The 17904-nt window shown below is 43.4% G+C and overlaps 1 protein-coding gene across 11 annotated transcripts in view; it reads left to right on the forward strand.

The window, feature by feature from the left end:
• The window catches only part of SGMS1 (sphingomyelin synthase 1), a 98381-nt gene that overhangs the window by 28248 nt on the left and 52229 nt on the right, over positions 1-17904 (forward strand). For 5 of the 11 annotated variants that reach the window (XM_064513554.1, XM_064513557.1, XM_026097378.2 and 2 more), the window contains one exon: positions 1349-1467. The gene's annotated coding sequence lies outside the window, so the exon portion shown is untranslated. Of the gene's footprint in view, positions 1-1348; positions 1468-10405; positions 10907-13699; positions 13761-13891; positions 14033-17904 lie in introns of those variants that run through there. The other 6 variants (XM_064513560.1, XM_064513559.1, XM_064513558.1 and 3 more) reach the window with 4 other exon arrangements.

The following is a 17904-nucleotide window of genomic DNA, read 5'->3' on the forward strand; positions in this document are numbered from 1 at the left end:
ATGGCTGTGCGAAAGTTTGGTAATAGCAGAGCGATTCAAAGAAAGAAGCCTTTTTTCAGTGTACTGCCCCGTGAGGATCTTGGTCGGGTGCATTTTGATTTTTGATTTTGGTTTTGCTTCAGTGCAAGTGCTTCTATTGTAAATGATCTTGACCATCTTGAAGACACGCAGAGATGACTTTCATCCTTCCTTCTTCACTTGCCTGTGTCCATTTATTTTCCATCAACACCTGTTGTCTCATTTGCCCATTTTAGAGCCTGGATGGCCTTATCGGCTCCCTTCAAAGAGTATTTGGAGACTTCTTTAGTGTGTGCGCTCCATTTGGCACTTAACACTGCTGGATGCGTATCCCAAGAGTTGTCCTTCCTGCCTGTTCTTCTAGTTATAGAAAATGTGCCCTGGGACCTGTTGGAATTGCTGGAATTGGGTATTGCGTTCCTGTGAATTGCACCACTGTCTGCTGTAACGTGCAGCATTCAAACCCAATATTCAAAGCGAACCGTGTGAAAAACATCAGTCCTGATGGCCTTGGAGAGTTTCCTCCCAAGCGAGCAGCGGTAGCTCTTTTCCTTCAAAGCAGTTTTAGTGGTCTTCCAAAGCTCTAGGGCAAAAGTCACACCAGGAGCTTCCACCCTTAAGTGGACTGATTTGTACTAGTTGTGTTCATGTCTTGGAAAGATGCAAGCATGGCCGTAAGAAGATCCTACGTGTTGTTTGTGCCCCAGTATAGGGGTTGCATAGATGTAGATAGACCTGCCCACCAGTTGGATCTGTGCTGCGCTTGGAGGGGATCACTGAATGCTATTGCTGGTAGTAAACAGCTTCTGGTCTATGGCCCAAGCAAGTGCTCCTGGACCAAATCACCTGGTCAGTGGCTTATTCCTAACAGCTCTGTTTCCCACCTTGGGCTGAATGAACTGTTCTTGTGGTGACAGTCTCATCCAAACTACTTTTTCGTGGCACGGGCTGGGAGCTAGCCACGGATAAAATGGGTGTGTGTACGAGACAAACATCCGCAGGGAGACTGATGCATGCAGGGAACGTCAGATGTGCTCTCTGCAGAGTGCCACAGATGGGATGCTGAAGTGCCCCACAGTCCCTCCAGATCTGATGAAAGCTGCTAATAGACCTTGTCTGGAGACAGGGATCTCTATTCTCTATTTCAGGTTCCTTTGGGACGTACTGTATTTGAAACGTAGTTCTCTGTGTTTGTCCGGTGCTTTACTCTATCTCCCAGCTATTACTATATCTTGACTTCATCTTCCTATTGTAATAACACTAATATTTAATAAGACTAAACAATTGCCACGCTTCTCAACACATGACTTTTTTTTTTTTCTCCACGCAGTGACTCTTATGACTACTTGAGAAGCAGCCAGCAGCAGGTCTTCTGAGCTTTGATTCTCATAGTCGTATTGAGCTTCTCACCTGATGAATCGAGTGCTCTGGGTAGGAAAGCAATTTCAGGTAAGTAAATAAATTTTACCTTTTGAAAGATTCGCATACTATGAAAGTAGAGTGCCCTGTTTTTCAAAATTTTTAAAGTTGGCTGTAAACTGATACTAAATGTGACCCAAACTTGGATAAATTCTTGTTTTGAACATGCACTTGCTGATACGGATTTTTTCGCTTTGCATTCATGGTTTCCTGAACTCATGCCAATGGCAGCATTCAACACTGACAGCAGTCAGTGGTCCTCACTTGGGTATGTGTAGCAAACATCTGACTTAATGTCCTACAGCTGCATGGCACTGTTTGTTTTGGCATCCGTACTGGCTGGTTTCTTGAAGTGAGGCTTTCTTTCACAAAGATGGCTTGCTAGAGAATATGACGATTCTCTCCATTTTCTGTTAGCTTAGACATTGCTTATGCCAGCGTGGCACACTCTTCATGCAAGAAAAAACTGTGCACATAATGAAGCTTCAGTAGTAAGTTGTATAATCTTAGGAAGAGTCAGCTAAAACATCACTTAGAGCAACTCCCTTTTACTTCTTCCAGTTAAGGATAACTAAGAGCAGGACTTCAGAAAATGCAGATTAGGTTAATTGCTCCAAAAAGACTCCTTATAAGGAAATCTTTGCCCTTCTAGCTGTTGAAAGCAGAATGATATATTGGGTAGGCAACCAGACTGGCAGTTGGTTTTCTGGTTCTTCTTCCCAGTTTTGGTTTTGACATAGATGAATGACCTGCAAAGAGAAAATAAATTGGGTGCCTGCACTTTCTTGTTGCTTGTGGTTATGGTTTTTTTCTTTCAATAATCCTTTTGAAGCTGTGCAAGGAGTTGCTGAAAGGCATCTCTTAAGCTTCTTTAATGGTTTTGTTGGGTTTGATCTATGCTGGAAAGCTCCGTGACTGATTTAAGAGTTAGAGGGGGAGATGTAAGAACTGGCAAATGAAAGCAGCACTATTGCACAAAGAGATTTTGAGAAAGAATGTATTTTAAAAACAGTTATTTGTTTCTTCATGTGTAGCCTGAGTGATTAGCATATTGTATGAAACAAGTCTTTGGTGCCCCCAGCTCTTAGTTGGAAAAGCTGCTTCCTTTTGCTTTAGACACTCTTGAAAACTGGTGAGACTGAACTGGATGCTTTGGAGTGATCTCAGTGAGGGACAAAACAGAAAAGCAACTTTCAGTGGTAATTCTCCCTATAGGTGCCCTGACCGAACTTGTTTTCAGAAAGGTCTGTATTAGTCCCTCTCCTTCTTTGTTTCTTTTTTTCTTCCTTGTAAAGCAGATGTCACGTTGCTTCATGCTTCTGAATGTCAAGTGTTGTACAATTAAGATGTTTAATAGTGCCTCCGCAGATACTGTAAGAAATCTGGTCGGTACTCAGAAATAATGAGAAAAATACTGTGACTAAATATTTGATCAACATTGCTGAAATGCACAGAATTGATGGTTTTCTTTGTGTCTCACATAAGGTGAAATATTATGGGCAGGGTTTAATTTTGCAGTTACTGCTTCCTGAAAGCTAGAAGCTGTGTGATAGTTGTTAAGGACAAAACCATAATACCCCTAGTCATGTTTTCATCAAAGATTCTTGGAAAAATTCCTACCGTTTTTTTTTTCCCCAACCATATAAATATTAAGGGTGGAAGACACTCTTTTACCAGGCAACAGAAACTCCTATCATTATATTGATTCATCTTTTGTTTCCTCTGGGCCTTATACACAGATGCTATAAATAATGTAGTAATCTATTACTTAAAGTTAAATGTGGATTTAATAGGTTGAACCTAAACAGGGGTAGTGCAAGAGAGGCAAGGCTTTCTTTGTTTCATGCTAAATATAAAAGTTTCAAACCACACTGTTGTGTATGTGGCATATCTTGAAATTCGTGCTAAGAAAAGACGTGCAGACACCTAGAAATCTGGAACCTATATACTTTTTGTGTGGTTGTCCCCATATATGGCAGTGTATGTTCCAAACTAGTGGAGTCACAAAACACGTGGGTGACTTTTATTTTGACTTGTTGTTTAAATGTAGGGATCAAATAGAGTGGAATATCAAGTGAATCAGTCATGTTTCTTAGCCCTTTTGCATCAGTAATAGCTTTTTTTGGGGGGAGGAAGGCATCCCGTTTCTCATTTGTTAGCTTTGCAGAACTTGGACCTTAAAATAATCTAGATAACCTTTCATTATATAAATATGCCCATCCTTCAGCTCGGCACTGCACTTGCTTGATATAGCTGCTTGCTGAATTTTCTTTTAATTTTAAACTGCAGAGTCTTTGAAAGAGAAACCCTCGGTTACTTTTATGTACCACTTAATGGTTCTGGCCGTGGCAGCTCTCTTGACTGAGAGCAAAGCAAATGCACCGATTGCTGTATAATGAGAATATAAGAGTAACTATTTAAAGCAGACATTGCAGCGTGAAGCAGTGGTTTATGACTGCAACTAAATTTCTCTTGATAATTTGTGTTTAAATGTATTAGTACTACCTATTACTGCTGGGTATGCTTATACCTATGAAATGTAACTCCATGGGAACAGAGCCTCAAGATATAATCTATTTTACTAAAAATATTTTTCCATAAATTGCTTGTTTAGAAATAAAAATGTGTATGAATACAGCAGGGGCTTAAAATGGTTAAAATTAAATTTGAATACAGACTACTCGATAGTTTAACAGGCACTGAGATTTTCAGTTATGAAATTTCCCACTTAAATGGGCAACAATTGGGTAGAAGAGATGTTTAGGAAAAAAAAAAACCCGTGAAATGTCAAACGCATGAGAGAGAGTCTGCATTAGAAGTGCTCTCTCTGGTTCCTAGGTGCTGCACATGTAAAAGTACCTTTTGTGAAAATCATTAATCGTATATGTAACTGACTGCAAACGTAGTGGTGTTTTTATGTCCTCTGTAGGCTATTAGTTCGTTGCAAAGTTGACTTTTAAGTAATCACCTCCCTTCCAGAAATGACTGATGGTGAAGTTGCCTCCGAGTTACGGCATGATGTGGCAGGTTAAAGCCCAGGACGTCTGTGTGAGCATCGCATTCGTTCACCCTCTGCACACCGAAGGCAACGCGTTTTGCAGCACCACCCGCCAGACCTGCTGCTGGTTTTTTTAATCCCCCCTCTCTGGGAAAGTTTGGGGATCATTTTCCACTTTCCTTTGTGTGAAACTTAGAAAAAGGAGCTGCCCGTTATGGAATAATAGCTAAAAGAGCTAGTCGGTCTGGGGCCTGCAGTGAATACTGGGCGGTTTTGGTTAGGCTGTATATGGTTATGGTTATACATTAGGCTTTCTGGAATTAAATGGACTTCCCCGCTAGCTTCACCCCCAGCTTCTTCCAGGCACACGTCAAAAATGTCCTGTAGAAGTAGGAATGGCAAGTGGGTGTTGCAGGATCTCCCTAGCTGCTTTGGGCACAAACGCACGGCCCGCAGGTGTTTTTTTTAAAGGTGAGGCGAAGCTGATGAGCGAATCCATGCGATCCTCAGTCCCCAGGAATACGTGAATCCAGCCCGTGGACTGAGCTGCTGCTGCCGTCTCCTCCCATGTCCCTACAGCAGTCTTGTACCCAGCGGGAAGCGAGGAGTCCAAGGAGAGAAGCAGTTGCTCAGCGTCTCGGGCACTAATCCAAAACTGAAGATTTAACTGAATTTTGGAGCAGCTATTATACATTCCCCGCGTTCGGTTTGTCGTGGATTGATCACATTTGACTGTCATAGCTCCTCTAGCCATTGCTGCTTGTTAAATAGCTTGGCTGAGTCTTGGTAGACGAGTATCATAAGATGGAAGATGAAGCATCCATAAGCAGGTGGCTATCAATAATTTCACTGTCTTCTCCCAGCTCATTTTCCCTCAGGTATAGAGCAGCCGTCTTGGGCTCTGGTGAAAGGGAGCAGGAAATGACTGTTTCTGAAAACAGGCTCTACCTCCCGGTGATTAATCCTTAATCCGAAGAGTAAAGCTTTCCTCTGTTTGTTTGTCCGCCGAATTAGCAAATGGCTGCTGCTGTGTCCTGGGGCTCTCCCTGAGTTACCCTGAGATTGATTCATAGCTTACAGCCCCAAGTAATAGGATTTCCCGTAAGGGCTGCTTGCGTGTTTCTAAAGAGAAAACGGGCCTGAAACACAACACAAGTTTGTTTGTTTTTTTTTATTTGGGATGGTGTCTTTTTAACACAACTTTTTTGACTTCCTTTGAAGGTAGGACAACTGGGGTCTGCTGCGTGCCGCTGCTTTGTAGCCGTGCTGTTACAGCTTCAGCTCTTACGTTACCAACAGCCTCGTGCAAGTGCTGTTTTGTGCTGAAGTCCTGTTGGAAGTCATTCAAAACGTGTTGTTTATTCGGTTTCCCGAGGAAAACGCCATCTTGCCGTGCTGCAGTCGTGTTTCACTCCCTAGCAATGCATCAGGAAGTTAAAGACTGCAAGTTGAGCCTCTCTTGAGTTTGGGGGGGTTTCTCTGTGTTTATGTCTGGTTTAAGGAACCATTGAGAAAACTTGTATTCGGGTCGTGTCAAAGCCTTTGAAGAATCCACACATCCTCTTGGTCTATAACCCAGGAGACACAGACTGCGTCTCCGATGGTGCTTCTTGGCACGTTATATTATTAATTGGCCATTTTCTCCCAACTTTAATCATTCATTGTATCCAAAGACTGCGCTGCCTTGTTGAATTAGACAGTATTCAATAGCTCTCTCTACTAGTGGATAAGTGTTGACTAGTTCTTTCGTTATTACAATGCTAGACATAGTTGTTTTTAATTACTCCATGGTTTTGCAGTTTTATTATTCCACAGCTGATACGGTTCTGGGAATTCTTGCACAAGATGCTTTCTTCAAGTTCATTTGTTAAATGTGTTTCTCTGTTCACATAGATTTGTGTTTTTCCAAGATGCATTAAAACAATTTTTTTTGTCCTGTGTTCCCTCTCCATCTGCTTTTTTATTTTTTTATTTTTTTTTAATTTCCAATAAATAGTGGAAAGGTTGTCAGCAACTGTTGCAACAGGAGACTTGCGTGTAGTTCTTAGATAAAACGTTATCTCTAATGTATTTTTCCTGATGGTGATAAACATGTAACAAAGTCTGGGTAGAATATTTGATGTTAAAGTGCTGAAGAATTTTTTAGTCTTTACTGAGGATGCCTGCTCCATCACAGGAGTCCTCGGTCCCAAATGGTTAAATCATGTGTGCATCCAAGCTAAATCAAGGTGAACTTCAATATCTTCTTGTCTAGAGCACGTTTCTCCCTTTAGGTTCCTCCCTGCCCTTCTCTGGGTTGTGGGACTCTTCATTTCGCCTGTCCCAGACATTGATGCATTGCTAAATTCCCCAAGCTTTACTAATAGTTTCTTGGAAGGCTCAAGTTAAAACAGCCTTGGAAGCTCCCTGGTTTATACTGCACATCCTGAAGGGAGAGTGGCAGAAGAACATGTAAAGAACGTGCTTTGCACAAAAGCTGCTTGTATTATTCGGGTATGTTAACTGTGCTTTCAAGGTCACTTCAGTTGTCAGATGTTTCGTGAAAGTTGTCGTCGATCCAAATTAGGCCAATGCCCTCCTCAGCCTGATACAGCTGCTGGATGGCTGCCCCTTGCCAAAGATTTTTACGGACTAAATCCCTCAGTGTGAGGGCACTGGGTAGCCCTTCCATAGTACCGGTGTGTCCACTCTTACTGCTCCAAAAATAATAACACTGCATGAAAAGCGTTTAAATGAAGCCAGCAGCAGGTATGGAAGTGAGCACCATAAAAAAAGGCAAAGGTAGACTAGCAGGTCTGGGCATAGTGGTGAACATGGAAGATGTGCGTCTCTCCTAAAAGCCATTGCAACGCTGGGCTCGCTGTTCCTCCCGTTGACAGCTTTTTCCGTGTTTTCGTCTTTTGTGAACTTTCTCAGGGAAGGCAGCTGACAACCAAGAACGTGAAGGCACCAGCTCCAGTTCTGCACTGCTTTTCAGTTGTTACCGATCCTGTTTAAAGTCCCCAAACCCACCGCTGAACAGATGATTGAATTCCCAGGGAGCGTTGCGATCATAAGCGTTACCCTACGTCGCGGAAATTATCTGAAAGCTGGTGTGTAGTCCTCTAGCTGCCAGTTGTCTTTCAGCATCCTTGTTGTGCTTTTTCGTTGTTAAATGCTTATTGCAAAGCTCAGATAAACTCACCTGTCGGCAGTTAGGAGAACATCTCTTCCTGTCTCCAGCTGCTCCTTAATCACAGTGGTACGTGGCAGTTTAAAAGCTGGTTTACAAAGGAGATAAGGAAGCAGCTAGTTGTAGCTGCAGAATTTCTCCAAGGGGTTTTTCTCACACTCCAGCAATATTTGGCGTGAGGTTGCACTTGTGATTCATGAGCATGCCAGTGTACTTGAAGCGAAAGGACAGGTCTGTCTTTAAATCAGCGCTGGCTCTGAAGCATCACCCACCAGTTGGATCTCAGACTTGTTAGCAAGGTGGTAACATCGTGGAGCTGAGCTGGATTCCTAAAATGGGTTGATTTGCTCTGCTTTTAGATCAGCCGCACAGGTAAATGGCCTGCAGTATCCTACAGGTATTTAATCCCACAATCGCAACTTGTGTATGAAATAACACAGCTTTCTGTCTGTACCCTCATCTCCCCTGCAAGATTTTTCCCAAAACTTCGGGTCAGGAGGCAGATTGTGTAATGGAATAGATAGGTCCCTCATCAAACTTTAATAATTTTAGTGCTATGTTAAAATAATGAAATATAGGAGTGTAGCACAAGAATAAAGAGCTAAAACTTTGGGGACTGTAACCTGGCTAAATTCTGTAGGACTTAGTTTTACAGGATAGCAGTCAGTATGAATGTGATTTAATTTTTGCTTGTAGGGAGAGGTGTGTTTTGTGTGCTCAGCTTCACAACTTGAACGCACCGCTCTTCGCCCACTGAATTGCCCAGCGAAAAGGCAAAGGGGAGCAGTGGATGAGCTGGTCGGTATCTGTATTTCTGCGCTTCAGCGCAGTTTCTGCACGACAGCATTCCTTTCGCTCGCAGAGTTTTCTGAATGTTTGGTTGCTTATCGGAGGCACGCGGATACGGTCACGCCGTGCTCGCCCTGCTTGTCCTCGGTCCCTCGTCACTGTAGATGACGGGGAGCTGGGGCAGGGCTACCTTTGGTTTGGTTCAGGTAGCCGTTCTTATGCCAGCCAGGATACTCTGAAATAAAGAAATGAATGTTAGCTAGAGAGTTTTCTGGTGGCTCTTGCATCATTACAAGATCCAAGAAGTGGCTAGAAAATATCATTTTTTCTTTTTCTCTCCTTTCCTTTTCTTTTTTCTGTGTCGTCTGCTGTCCTTCCCTCTATGGAGTAAAGGAGAGAGAGAGAGAGGGAGGTGAGTTTTCTGCAATTTTCCCTTCTGCTGTAGGAAAAAATAAACGCGGCAGGACTGGTAGATCCTCATAATCATCTCCTTCAGTACCTGTAATAGCAGCAGGGAGGCCTAGAGGTTAAGATGAAAATGTGAGTTCAGTTGAGCTTAGAATAGAAAGAGTGTGCAGTAATTCAGGATAAAGGGGATTTTCGAGGGAGAGTATAGAGTGAGTAACATAGTGCAGCAACACCCTGCTATCCATTGCTTTTCTGTCCGTTGGTTTAGAGAACTGTTGCTCATCATTTAATACCCAGCTTTGCAAACTGCCTCATTACTCTGTTTTCTTTTGACTTTTTTGATCTTGATGAGAAGTGGGCATTGGAGGAGGATGCTGATGACAGTGAACATGTCCTCATTCAGAAAGAGGCAGCAAAGGCACTTGGACCAAGTGATCCCTTGTCGTAAAGAGATGTACAAAGTAAAGTCTCGAGCAGGCAGGCATTTGCCTCTTGATTCTTACTTTAGAAAGCAGTCAGCATGGCCAGCCATTGGAAAGCCAGTATTTCCGAAGTCCTTCCATGCATCCCTGCTCTATTACGTTCATTGTTCTGGGAGAAATTGTGTCACTATCTATCAGATTTTTAGCTGTTGAACTTTTCGGGAATGCATCCTGGGTGGATAGCAGGGTGTTTCCTGTTACGCTTTGAAACCTGGACAAGGCAATTGTCTGGAAAGGAGTGGACTGAAAAAGAAGGGAAGAGAGTATTCAACAACCCAAGTGAGGGAAAGGAGGTAAACACTTGGCGTGGCTTGCCGGAGGAGTTGCCTCGGGCCGGCAGCCCTGTTTCAGAGGCCACATTCACATAATTAGAATTATAAAAGCAAAGACTCTTTGGAAACCTGAAATTTGAGACCACAAGATAGACTAAGTTCCTGAACAGGTTGATTAAGGCTCTCATTCTTTCTCAAACTGAGGCATTGTCTGCTTACCTGTGTGTGATCGCCACTTTATCACCCCAGCCAAAATTAGTCAGTCCTATGTATTCCAGACATTGTCCCAAACTGCACGATAGGGATCCCAAGCAGAGTGTCCCAGGGAAGAGCTTTATTTTTACCCCACAGCTCTTGCAAGGTTGATGGAAAGACTTTGGAAATTGTTTCTTTAAATGAGCATATATAAACACTCCAGCAAGTTTTCTTCAGCGTTGTGCTAATTCAGGCTGGTGCAAAAAACATCGTCCCTGCAAAACGTACGTTAAATCCAGAGTTTTTTCTCTGCACATTTGTAACCCCATTGTTCGCCAGGAAAATGCCAGGTAAGGGGTTTTTTTAATGTTTCCGCACCAATTGTCTAGTTTTAGCTGGAAAAATGCTTTTATTCCATCAGGATTAGCTTCTCTGTGTTAATTCTGGGGTTAGCGAAAATAGACACCTTAAAACAAATCTGTGTTGTCCTCCTATGTCGGGAGAAATTTCCAGTTCGAGGTGCTAATAATTGGCAAAAATATGCGTGCTGGCAGGAATTTGAGAATACAGCAATGTCCCTTGGCGTCCTGTGATTACTAATAACACGAGAAGTATTGGGTGTGCCGTTTCCACATGAAAAGAGGAAACGGGCGTGCGTGGAGCACAGATGAGGTAGAGAAGTTGGTATGCGGTGAGGTTAACGGAGCTGTAAAGCAGCAAGCGGTTACTCACCGGGTGCAGAGGTTTCTCTGTGTGCCTCCGTAGAGGTCAGTTTGCCGGTTCTGCATCCAGGAATAATAAATACAGATGACCAAGATCTGTTTTTAGAGAAGCAGAAACATAAGCATCTTGAGATACATGTTCTACTTAATTTACTTGAAGTAGATGAATGAATGCTAGGAGTTGTTAATGAAGGGATAAAGAAAAAAAACAATAAGGTGCTGTAACAAAAATTTGATTCCCCTGTGTTTTGAATGCGCCGTTGGTCTTCCATCTCGAAAAAGAAGAAGGCTCAGTGGAGGATGATGAAGGTGATCTAAGGCATGGAGCAGCTTTTGTGTAAGAAACTCCTAAAAAAAAACTTTGACTCTTTTGCTCGGAGAAGAAATGATTGTGGACGGAGGAACGTGATCAGAGGAATCCTATGGAAAGAGTGAGTAGATGATCACTGTTCCCAGGCCCTCCCCATCCAAAAAATAGTGTCAGATAAAGCTGGGGAGTGGCAAGCTTAAAATAAGGGAAGTTTTTTTTTTCAGGCAGCATGCAGAAATGCTGCAGGGTCTTGCACAGGCTCAAAGTTTGCAGGGGCTGGAAGGAGACTGGCTAAAATCAAGCTGTGGCTGTTAAAGACAGCACCTCCTGGCACGGGAAAAAGGGATGAAAACAGTATTTTAGAAGAGGGCCTTCTATCTTAAACTTGCAGCAGCAGTGTGAAATCTAGCATTATTTTGTTAAGTACGTAATAAATAATTCTAGCCTGCTTTGTTGTTTTAAAATACTGTGTTGGATTCATTTGCGATAACACGACGGCTACAAGTTGGGGCAGCGGATTAAAAGCGGCTTGGCTTCTGCACTGAATTTTTTGGCAGTTAGATTAACGGCAAGCAGGCATCCGGCATAGTTTGTGGCAAGCGGTTTGGGTGATAAAAAGTCGGTGTTTAAGAGCAGATAATAGCGGCGGTTGTTGTGGATAATTTGCTGTATTACTTGACTGCAGTTTTGCGATCCGTTGCTGTTAGGAAACAGTGCTAAGAGCCCGGTACGTCGGGGTGGCAGCTGGTGACCAGGTTAGCGTGGTGTGTTGGAGACCAACCTTTGGGTAGAGTTGACACTCTTGAAGTCAACCAAGCAGTTTAGAGGGTGATGCATTCTTGCACAGTACGCTGCTTTTTACTACGGAGAGGTGATTGCTTGCCTGTCATATGAAATGACTTTTTGGAGGCTTTTTGCTCTCTGCAACCTGTGGGTTTTAGGAGGCTTTAGAAGGTGAAGGAGGACGGAGGTGGAAGAACATGCCTCAAATCAGAGGTGTTCTGGCAAGCGCAGAGGGAAATTGGTGGTTGTAGAAGTTGCGGGGTGGGGGAGCTATCAGCTTGGAGCTGATGTTTTTAAAAAAAAAAAAAAATTGCAGTGAACTGAAATATAGATGAGCGGGTGGTCGGGTGGGATCCCACGTTGTGTGCACAAACGGCAGCTTGCCGTGGCGCATCGCTGAACGGCAATATCTTGGAAGTGGGGGGGAAAAAAACCACATTGCCAGTTTGCTTCCAAAGCACTAAGCGGAGTATTAAAAAAGAAATTTCAGTTCTGAACAGGCTGTATCCAAAGGCAGGGCTTTGGTGACCTGCGTGATAAATTGGAGGGTAAATTCAATGTAATTTATCTCCGATCATGTCTGTTGGTGTGAAGTAGCTGCATTTGTGTTCACTAGCAAGGTGGAAACTTCTCACCTTTTTTGCTTCCTGTAAAAAAAAAAAAAAAAAAAAAAAAAAAAAAAAAAAACTGATAAGTCTTAAGATAGTAAGGAGAGTATTTCTGAATGTACTCTGACTAAATTTGCCATAAGGAACTGAAGAAGTGTAAAAGATGACGGTTGGGAGGCAGATGCTTATTGCACAGTGACAGTAGATTTCTAGATAGTTTGATTTATAGATAAATCTATTGCTTGCCTGTATTTCCCTAGCCATAAGCGGTTAGCAAACGGGATTTAAAAGCTAAAACTTTGATATAATCTAGAGACCTTTTTACTCTTTTTTTTTTTTTTTTTTTTTTTAAATCCCATCTGCCAAGTTCGGCACTTATGGCTAAGACGTCACGTGGCACCGAAAGAGCCAAGAGAAGTGACGCATCTTGGTATCCCATGGTAACTCTCCCTTTCCTTCGTTTTTAGCTTGTTGCTCTGCTACCAGATAAACTAACCTGCCGGGGGGGATTAGATTTCCTTTGCTCGCGAGAGATGACGGTGAGGATGCAGTATTTTCACCAACTGTTTGCAGAATGGCAACCCGCACTGGTTTTTTAGAAAACAAAGCCCAAGCATCCCCCCCCACCACCACCCCGCTTAGCTTTTGAACGTGCAGGAAGTATTTGGTGGTGGCTTTTGCCGTCCGTTTGCTGTTCAGAGGACTCAAGCTCGCTGGAGAAACTTCTCAACCCCCCAAGGATGTATCCTGCAAGCGTCTGTTGGGTTCAGGGGTAAAATCTCACCAAGGCTAAATTTGCAGTTCAGGTCTTACAGTTCACACAGGCTTTGCTGCTGGAAACTTGTTAATTGATGCTTTCTTTTTTCTCTTTCTCTTTTTTTCTTCTTTTTTTCTTCCCCATCGACTATTTTTAATCTCGGAATTGTTATGTGTGGTTACCGACTGCATCTTTAATTAGAAAGATCTGACTTAAATGTCTTCAGAAAAAGCTCTTCATTTTGCATTCAGATATGTTGGTATTATTTAGGATTCTTCTTTTTTTTTAATATATCACTTAAACTGATTTTCTGTTCTATGCCTAAATATCCACAGCTGACTGTATTATATTAAGACACTAGTGGTACCGTTTGGTCAACCAGAAAGCTGCAGACTGCAAATCTGCAAATCACCTAATTTAAATAGCGTGTATCGTCTTTGCAGTCGCACATGCAAAACTTTGAGCCTCTTTTCGTGCCCTCGTTCCAAGTTCTTCTGTAAGCGCTTGCAAGCGTACCTGGTACGAACGCCGGTAAAATAAATCTGGCTAAATACATTCCTTTGCCCTGCAAATTAGGCTTGGAGTTTGGGGGAGGGAACAGCTTTCAGAAACCCAGCCTGTTTCTGGGTCTGAAAGAAAGGGCTAGTTTTTACTCGCCCGCGGTCGGCGTTTGCCGGAGGAGGCAGCGCGGCCGAGGTTTGCAGCGTGGCAGGATTTGCATTTGCTGTTGCCTCAGCTGTGAGTGAGCTTGTGAAATTTCGGTCTTCTCCGGGGTGGAATAAAACAGTACTTTCCCGAGTTAAGATACAAGTAGATAATGCTAGCAGGTAGGTACGGGGGACTCATTTTGGTGCGCCCAAGCGATCGTTTTTGGTGCCTTGGAGTGCACGGCGGCCGTGTGCCTGGCCGTGGCGTTTCTGGGAGGGGAGGGATGTAGAGACGTAGAGACGTAGTCGTGACCAATTTTGGACTTCCTAGATTTGGGGCCGTCGATCCGTATGTTTGCAGTTAGCAGGCTGCGAAGCGGGCGTGTGTCGCAGCTGATGCACAGCGTGCACGGAGGCACTCGTGTGTCTGGAAGCGTTACAAGACTGCTGGGGTATGTACAAGCTCAGCCTTTTTTGCGGACGTGCCAAAGCAGGGTCTGTCTCTTTTTCTGTTTGTCCAGAGCAGGTATTTAGTCCAGAGCGCTGCTGTTATTGTAGCGGGGCTGAATTGCCCTCGGTTAGATTTTTACTTACGTGCTAACGCGAGCTGTGTGCTTGCATCAGGAGTGCTGCATGGTTAAGTACAAACAATAGCCGATTTGTGGCGGCTGAAAGGGGTGGGGGGAAAAAAACATCTTCTGTAATTCCAGGAAAAAGGCAAGTCTATTTACAGCAGGAGTCAGCAAGAGTTTATTAAGCCATACTTGACTCTTTTCCTGCATTTTCTGCATAGATTAGGATGACTTAATCATGAGTTGCTTAGGCAGAATAATAAATAATTCAGCCATTATTTAAGTTACTAATTGCAGGAGCTTTGACCTCAAGGTGTAAAGAATTGCTATACGTTTCCAAGCGTGAAACTGCTAGCAAGAACTACATGTATCGAGCGTGCGTTTGTGCATGTCTGTGAGCATACCTCCAGCGGGAACCCCTGCATTTGCAAAAGACTTTTAACAAAATGGGTAAAATCAGGGATTCATTTAGTAGAAACTCCTGGCAGTACACATTTAGCTGAGCTGGTTCAAAAAAAGCCTGTATGTGGTTTTGGTTCTCTGATTTGGGTAACAGTGTTGACCTTGAAAACACTTTTTGGGAACTGAAAGAGTTAAGGAGCTCTTCCCCAACAGACTAGGCTTTTAAGGCACTAGGGGAGAAGGAGCTGTGCTACAGAGAAAGGTCTGAACTGGCAATACGACGAGTAAATGAAGAACGGTGCAATGCAAGTGTGATATGGAAAAGTGATGTAATGCAAATGATACGAAGTATATGCAGCTGGTGACTGTGGGTACTAAATGGAAACAAAAACAAATGTAAAGGAAAGGCCAGAAGTTTAAGGTCCACTGGTAAAGGTTATCGAAACTAGTAATAGAAAGTTCTCCAGCGAGGACAGAAAAACATATTTTCAGAGGCAGGAGGGTTGAGATGGCCTGGAGATGGGAATACCTGTGTGGACCTAGGTTCAGTGCCAGAGGAGCGCTACCCTACTACCAGTTGTTTATTATTTTAATCAAGTGCAGGATATTTAATATGTGTAGAAGGTGATTGGATTATGTCATAATCTAGATAAGATTAAAACCTGTATCAGAGCTACCTTGTAGTCATTTGTTGTTCTTTCTGTCCGCTGAAAGTCTAACTCATCTGTGCCTTTAATCTCCGATATCTCCTGTTCCTCACACTTTTTACCGGCTGTGTTTCATCAGCTGCATGTAATGATTATTTTTACACACTAAACTGCTATCTCTAACTGGTTAATAATACACAATTTTATCTATATTGTCTTGCCCAAAATACAACTAAAAGAGTTGGAGCCCTAGGAGAGAAACAAAGCTGCCACTTGAGGAAACCAGAGGTTGTGACTGTGGTTAGGACAGTTGGAGCTGGAGAAGTAGGACTGGGCCATACGTGGCAAATTGAGTAATATGGGGTCTTTCAATGGAGAACTGAATCTGAAATGTCATGAGCCAGTGACACTTTTTTTGAGAAGCTGCTTTAACTTGTCGGGTAGGTGACTTTTAAGTGGCATTAGGTCTAATGACCTAGCCACTGGGCTCGTTTAAAATTTTTATTATTAAATGTTAGTGCTGTTGATGATATAATACTTAGATTTTTGCTTTGTTGTGAAGGTCTTTGTCGGTGGTAGCTTTTTTTTTATATATTTTTTGGAGCTGTAGGTATGTAGGTTTGTGGGTTAAAGAAAAGGGAGGAGGAACCTTCCAAACAGATTAAACTGTCCTCAGCAACGAGATTACAGCTTGCGATACAGAGGGAAGACGAGGCCTTAACAACAGCACAGATAGGAAATGGCTAAGGAAATGAGAACCTCTAGCTGCCGTGTTAAGCCTGCGTTAACATCCTCTCTCCAAGGAGAATTGCCATGGTCCCGTCCCTTGTTTAGAAAACAGCGTATCGAAGGGAAGTCCCTCGAGGGAAGGGGTCGTCTTCGTTAGCCCCTGGCTAATGGTGAGACGGTTTCTCACGGTAACATGCGTTGGGCTAAGGTACGGGCTCGGAGAAGGGCCTGCCTCTGCGGGCATCCGGTGCTTGGAGCAGTTGTGAAATTGGGAATAGTCTGATGCCTCTGGGTTTTCAGGATATTCGAGTCATGGGTAGACCAGTGCATCCCACCAGCCATTGCCATAGACGTGCCTGGGAGTATGTCTGCGTTGTCCAGTCCATCTACAAAATGATCAAGTAGAGACTCCTTAAGTAGTTTGCTTTTCTATAACCCCATTAGCCAAAAAATCTCCGTGGGAGGAGAAGTTTGGTTTCAGGAACTGTTTTCTTGGGTGTGGGTGGAGGGGAGGACAACCGAAACATAAAGCCTCTTTTGACCTTGCTTGTTCCGGCAGCGTGAAAGCCCAGAAGCAGAAATAATTAACTGGGAAGTAGCTATAAAGCTCAGAAACCTGACCAGTTAATAAAACACGGGATAACCACCTTGCTGGGAAAGCGATGTGTTGGCTAGGAAACCTTCCTGTCACGGTGTTACACATTATAGGTGACCGGCAAAAGTCCGACGACTGGATTGTCTGCATAATACCATTTGTATAGCTGTTCGTCGGGTGACATCCACCCATACAGAGGGACTTTCTTGCAAAGAAATATTGCAGAAGACGAGTGTATGGGAATGCAGACCTCCCTGTGCCACCACCACCTCTGCCCACGCTTCTCCTGAAGGCTCCCACATCCATCCTATGCTGTCCCCGTGCCATTCCCCTTGCTCTTCCCTGTGCCCTATTCAGAAGGACCTTGTAGGTGGCCAAGGAAGAGAGAGGGCAGGAACCTCCGAGTGTGAAAGGTAAAGGGCTGCTGGTCACCTTTTGGGGTAGTGAGATGAGGAGAGGACTCCTCTATGTCCTGATAGGCAGAGATGGTTTCCCAAGAGAGCAGTCTTTCTGTGTTGTAGATCAAGGGGAAGGTAATCTTCCCCTTGCAGGAGCCTTGTCCATGATTTCTTTGCCTTCATGCATGGCTTTCAGACTTGGAATAGGGTAGCTGGTTTTTATTTTGCAAGAAAATGCCTGTTCATATAGCAGGTAGAACGAAACAAGAGACAGCTGTTATCGTAAGGAGCATATCTGGCCCAAAGTGAAGCATCTGTTGGCTTAGAAAGTACACACAGAATATGTCATTCAGTTTGTGGGACTCCATCAGTGTGTGTGCTACCTGTGAGCTTGCAGAGGTGAAGAGAGAGGTTAAATCAAGGGTGAGTCACTTGGACCAATGGTAATTTGGAAGAAGTGAAAACTAGGCTATACTACAGCCAAGAGTGCCAAAGTTTTGAGACCCAGGAATGCTGTGTCTCATTGCTTCTTTGGGCATAGCTGGCCAAGGAATAAAGGTACCTGCCGATGTGGTCAGAAGTAGTGGGGAAAGCCTTTTGGCAACAGCACCATGCTATCTACAAGTGAAGCTTGTTCTTCTAGGCAGCTGCCTCTTAGAAGCTCTGCCATTTGTATTCTTTTTTCTTTCTTTCTCTCTTTTTTTTTTTCCTGTTGTCCTCATAGATATTCAAAACACACTCCTAGATTCCTAGATTATCTGGGTTACACTTAAAGAATTACTTCTATGGGAAGGATAATGAAGAACAACAAACCTGTCATCTGGTAGATTTTTATCTTGTTCTGCAGGCAAGTGTGCTTCCACTGAGAGATCTTCAAGGGCTTTTGGAGAAAAGTGCTTGAAAACCAGTGGGCAGTTTTGCTTCCCCAGCTTTGGTCTGTCCATATAGGCCCTGGGAATGTAAGTCTGTAACTTGAAGCTT

The sequence above is a fragment of the Dromaius novaehollandiae genome, chromosome 6, assembly GCF_036370855.1.
Source record: "Dromaius novaehollandiae isolate bDroNov1 chromosome 6, bDroNov1.hap1, whole genome shotgun sequence".
Lineage (NCBI taxonomy): Eukaryota > Metazoa > Chordata > Aves > Casuariiformes > Dromaiidae > Dromaius > Dromaius novaehollandiae.